The sequence below is a fragment of the Tamandua tetradactyla genome, chromosome 1 (genome assembly GCF_023851605.1).
Source record: "Tamandua tetradactyla isolate mTamTet1 chromosome 1, mTamTet1.pri, whole genome shotgun sequence".
In the NCBI taxonomy this organism is placed as follows: domain Eukaryota; kingdom Metazoa; phylum Chordata; class Mammalia; order Pilosa; family Myrmecophagidae; genus Tamandua; species Tamandua tetradactyla.
In genome coordinates this window covers 178855715-178861714 of record NC_135327.1, presented here as the reverse complement: position 1 = coordinate 178861714, position 6000 = coordinate 178855715, and the positions used below count along the sequence as shown (strand labels likewise).

The window sequence follows — 6000 nt, the reverse complement described above, 5'->3', positions numbered from 1 at the left end:
ACTTCTGGCTTCATCTTATTTTTACAATCTTTTTTTTTTTTTTTTTAGCCAATTGCTTGACTTATCTATACTTAATTATATTTTATCTTGTTATATGATATGTATTTTCATAGGTTGCCTCAAATCATCTTTAGGAACAAGAAAATAGAAAGATAAAAATGAAAAGAGGAAGGGAAAGGGAAACTGGGGATAAAGACAAGGACAGTGGGGGAGAAAGTTCAGAGCAGGTAGAGCCCAAATTCTCCATTTTTGCCAAATATTTTGTATTGTTTACTTATTACAGATGCTATTCTTTTAAATATGGATATTATTTTACTTCAAGTTATTTATAAATAATAGCTGTGGTTTTCTAAAAAGTGTGTTTATCAGACCTAGTAAGTAAGACTAAATATTTGTAAATGTTTCAAACTAGAACTGTAAAGTAAGCGAAACAAAGAGGTAAAATTCATTTATTTCTTTAGCAAGTTCTCTACTAAGTACCCACCACTCTATATTGTAATTGCATGTTAGTCTATCTCCCCTAAAAGACATGCATGTCATGCCTGTCCATCATGGGTGGTCATTCAATAAATTTTTGTTGAATGAATGTATGAATATAGTCAAAGCAAAGTCTTATATATTGAGAGGTTCAATAACTCCTAAAGCAGTCCCTCAGTTCTCTGGGGAATAATAGAAGGACAAAACATATATACAAGTAATTATCAGATAATATTAGGTATGATAATTTATTATATAAATGATAGAGAATAAGTGTTATCCCAATATGAGATAACTTTCTTTCAGTTGCAATTAGGGAAGAATTCATGAAAATGGTGAGTGTACTCAGCTGGAGACAGCAATGGACATTCATTTCAAGCAGAGAAAACCTCATGGGAGCAAAGGAACAGTGGGGCAATGCAAATATGTTCAGGAGATAAGCTGACTGGAGGGGTGGGATGGAACCGGACCGGGGTGGGGGTGGGGGATGACTGGAAATAATGATTGGTGTGAAAGAGTCTATTAGTTAATTCCCAGAGACTATTAGTTATTCCCTTCTTCCATAATAACGAAATCTTGATTTTAGTTTGTCCCTTTGCTGCCTAGCTAAAGACTACACTTTCAGCCTTTCTAGAAGTTAGATATATCCATATGATCACATTTTTGCCAATGAAATATTATCTGAAATGTCATGTGGGATTTCCAACAAGGCTCTAAATTCATAGGCTGAAACCCATAGCGTAGAGATGGTGGAATATAGACTTAGAAAATTTAGTCCCCCATGACTTCATGGAGCCATATACCAGACCTTCACTGTCAACCTCTTGTCTTGTTTTACATGAGAAAGAAAGAAATTTCCATAGTTTTTAGGACTTTATCATATTAGAATTAGATTTTAATGTTATGTGCTGCCAAACTGAATCCTAGCTGCTATTTAGGAAAATATGTACACAACACACATACACATGCTAAAACAAAACATATATATACCAGAAATGGGTTGGCCAAAACAAAACAAATATATATATAAAACCTTATTCTCTTAATTTGTTCAGTTTACTTTTCTACTCGTCATTTTTTCGACTTTCCTAAACCCAGGTGACATGTCTCTGCTACATTTAAGTAATGTTTACTGCACACATAGCCCCTGAGAAATTATCTTCAATAGTATCATCGAAAGCAATTTTCCAGCATCTGATTTTGGTATAAATCATTAAAATTTTTGCTCTGGCATGCCGCAATTACAGCTAAGCAGAGCTGCAGCACGGAATTAATCCAGACATTGTAACCAGGTCAACTTCAAAGGGCTTATTAATTCTAACAGAAAATGATAGGAGGGACAGGTAAGTAAGTGACACTGAAACTTAGCCATCAAGGCAAACAGCTATTCATCTCTCAGCAGGTATAACAAGCAACTAGATAATGTGAACCCTGGATTAAAAGGAACAATTGTGAAGCAAGATGAAATCCTTATATTTATCTGCAAAGCAAAATTATAGTTTTCTGAATAAGTGCCAGAGAGAAAGTTCCGTAATAGAATCTTCCTGAAATATAGAAAAAGAACATGAGACAAACAATGGTGGGCAGGATGGAATTTGGGGAAGGGTGATGGTAAAGAATATAAGCCACATGCTGACAGCAATTAATCAAAAAATGAGGACTTCTGTGGATTCCACCCCACCAATTACCTAGCTTTCCCCTCCTGTGGGATTTGAAATCAAGTCAACATTTGCCAATGACTATTTTTAAAAGTTCCTTTTTAAAAAAGATGGGAGAAAGAAAAAAGGCAAAGTGCATGGTTCCAGTGACTTCTTCTTAGCCACTTTTTCTCCTACTGCTCTTCCAGTTGAACAATCTGTTGATTCAGTCCCTGCTGAAAACCAAGGTGCAACATAATCTTATTATTATTTTCCCCACTGCCTCTGTTTCAGTTTGCTATTGCTGTTGGAATGCAATATACCAGAAATGGATCGACCTTTACAAAAGGGATTTATTAGGTTACAAATTTACAGTTTTAAGGCCATGAAAATGTCCAAATTAAAGCATCAACAAAAGAATAACTTTACTCCAGGAAAAATTATCATGTCTGGGGTTTCTCTGTCACATGGAAAGGCACATGGTGACATCTGCTGGCCCTTTTCTCCTTGGGTTGGTTTCAGAATGGCTCTCTCAGCTCCTGTGGGTTCATCAATCATCCTTCACTTGGTTTCACCTCTCTGCTGTCTGTGTCAGCTCTGAGTTCTTTCTCATAAAAGGCTCCAGGAAAAGATTAAGACATACCTTGAATGGGCAGGGTCACATCTCCATGGAATCAACCTAGTCAAAAGGTCCCACCCAACAAGAGGTCTGCCCCCACAAGATTGGATTAAAATAACATGGTTTTTCTGGGGTACATAACAGCTCCAAACAGCACAGCTTCTATCATCAAACACCACAAAACAAAAGTAAAACAATACTTTTGTCATAGTTGGAAAGCATTTACACATATATCTTTTGATCCAAGTAACAAGTCAAATGAGAAAATTAGGTTCCAAAGAGTTCCATTGAATTTACCACCATTATTGACTGATTACTTCTTCATAAAATTTCAAGGTTCTGGACATATTGGACAAGTTTACTGAAGGTAGAGAGCAAGGAAAAGAGAGAGGAAACTGCATGAACAGTAAGAGAAGTCAAAGATTGTGGGGTACACTTTGAAAAGAGTGATCTTGATTTGGATGAATATCAGTAACCAAGAGAAGAGAGTCAAAATGCAAGGGAAGGTGGAATACCTATTGGGAAGGGCTTGAATGCCAATCAGAGAAATTTTGTTTGATTCCATGGATAATGTGAAGTTAATGAGTATACCTTTGCAGGTAAATAACATTCCTTCAGAACTGGCTTTAAGAACACTCATTCAGTCATGATGTATAGGTTGTACTTAGGTGGGAAAGCTTAAGACTAGGTAGAAACTTGAGAAAAGTTTGAGATGAAAAATACAATTTTCTTTCTCACACACGTGCACACAATTGTTCTTTATAACCAGCTTGCAATACAACTTGAAACTATTCCTAAACAGGGGTATCCTTTACTTATAGTGTAATGATTAGTTTCATATTGCAACTTGGCTAGGTTATGGCATCCAGTTATCTGGTTAAACAAGCACTGACCTGATTGTTATTGTGAGGGTACTATGTAGAGGGATAGCATCAATTGATTGCATCTGCAGCTGATTGCATCTGCAACCAACAAAGGAGATTGCCCTCTGCAATGTGGGGTGTCTCCTTATCCAATCAGTTGGAGTTCTTAAAGCAAAACAGAGGATTTCAGAAGTCAGAATTTCTCCCGCTTCTTCAACAAGCCAGCTTCTACTAGAGAATACAATTTCACCTTCACCAGTTTCCAGAATGAAGATTTTCCAATCCCCTATGGTCACATGAATGAGTTCCTATTATAAATCTCTTTTTCCCTCCTTCTCCCTCTCCCTCTCCCTCTCCCCTTCCCCCCTCTCTTTCTCCTTCTCCATCTCTCCCTCTTTCTTTCTTTCATATATATATATATATGAAAGGATATATATATCCTGTCATTTCTGTTTCTCTGGAGAACCCTGAGTAATACTAATACTAATACATATGGATTATGATTATGGCAAGCTCTTCTCCTCTAGGGCTGCTGATGCAAAGCCAGACTCTGTTTGAGAAGCCCATGTGTATTTCACTTAAGGGCCCCACTCCTTCTCCAGCAGCTGCCCAACATCATCACAAAACAAATACGGGTGACTGTTGACAGAAAGCAATAACTCTTCCTACAGCTGTTGAATAAATTACCTATTAGCAGTTCCATGCCATAATTCATGTCAGATCATGTAGATTCAGCCCTTATGAATGACCAGAAAATCTTATTATTAAATGAAGTTCTACACCAATTCCCTAAGCATTTTCTTGTTGTTTCCTAAAGCTGTTCCTCCTTCCAGCTCATCCCTGAACTTTCTGAGAGCTGGCAGAATCAAAGATAAGCAAAAATTTCATACTCTCTGTATATAGTTCCTCTAGGGAAGGGCCTCTTGGGTCCTTGGGATTTAGATTTTTAGAATCACAATTTAAATGCAGATTTTTAATTCCCACGTTGAGCAGTCAAGAAGGAAGTTTCTGACTTGATTAAAATACAGATGCATAAATTTTATATTCGGCATTTTTCTTCTATGGCATGAACCCAGCTAAGTGCAGTGGTATTGAAGGGATATTTTTAATGAACTTTGAAGTCATGCATGAGGTCTCAAAGAAGTTTATGGATGAGTTTCCTAAGTTTTAAAGGAACAGAGATCTGCCACTTTTTAAATAATATTTTAACCACATGTCTTGAGAAGGAGTTTATTGATGTAAGCCCATAACTATTGGGTCATATTACTACTCAGCTTTGTGTGGATTTAGGAGGCAGGGCACCTGGGAGATAGGAGGTGGAATGTGAGATTTTGCAGTCAAGCTGACCAGCATTCTGCAATTTGGAGTTAGGAAGATGTCAAGCATTTTGAGCTTCAATTTCCTGCTTTATGAAAGTTGAGATGGTTGCTGTGATGAAAGGAGATAGCATTTGAACAGCACCTGGAACACAGAAGTCACACAAGAGATGTTAGTTCCTCATTACTGCACTTGGTACATCTTAGTTTGCTATTTACTTTGTGTTTGTACAAATCACTTCACCAATCTAGTCCTTAATTTCCTTACTTGTGGAAATGAGAGAAGTTAGATGAGATGATGACTCTGATCCTGCTCTAAGTTCTATAACCAGTAACCAGTACATACACAAACACTGTAAGTGGTGGGGGCCAACAATGAAGGGGGCTCAGAATGCAGCACAACACATGGCTAGTTAATGAATAGTATGAGAAGCAGCAAAGTTTGAGAAAAGGGGGAAAAGCAGGCAGAATTGAGCTTCCCCTTGCTTCTTTCTAGCCACACATAGGCCATTGCTGCAAAAAAAAGAAATCAAGGTGGGGGGGAGGCATGAAGATGTCATTTAGGAAGGGCTGATGAATAGAAAAAGTCAAAGAGGAAATGAAAACAGAAGATATAAATATATCATTTAAATAGTATATAATATGTTCCATATAAAATAGAAGATATATAAAAATACAATATTAGAGGAAATGGGAAATATTCCAGGAAGGTATCCACCATTTTAATAGCAAACAAAAGGCCAGCATCTTTTCTTCTCTTTTGCAATTAAAGTCCTTATAGTGATGAATGCAACCTTGGGATTCCAGTGTAAACAACTCACTCTCAAACAAATGCAGTCCTAACTCTATTTGATCTTACTCACTTTGACTAGGCAATGGAATGGATGAAGGGAATGAATGTCATCTGCTGATTCTGCTTTTGGACTCTCCTTGCAAATACAGGTCTTCTCTAATTCCTGATCTGGTCACAATGGGCAGAAGGATTCTCAGGAACTGGTACCCTACCTCCTTGAAGGGCTTGGAATTAATACACTAGGGTTCTCTCAGAGGCTCCACTAGGTCAAAACTAGATTCCTAATAATACCAAT

General features: G+C 37.2%; 1 long non-coding RNA gene across 1 annotated transcript in view; it reads right to left on the bottom strand.

Annotated features, from left to right (window-relative positions):
- Positions 1–4859: 4859 nt before the first annotated feature.
- Positions 4860–6000, bottom strand: part of LOC143668228 (uncharacterized) — a 66168-nt gene continuing 65027 nt past the window's right edge. The window contains exon 4 of the long non-coding RNA XR_013168370.1: positions 4860–5057. This is a non-coding gene — a long non-coding RNA (uncharacterized LOC143668228). The remainder of the gene's footprint in view (positions 5058–6000) is intronic.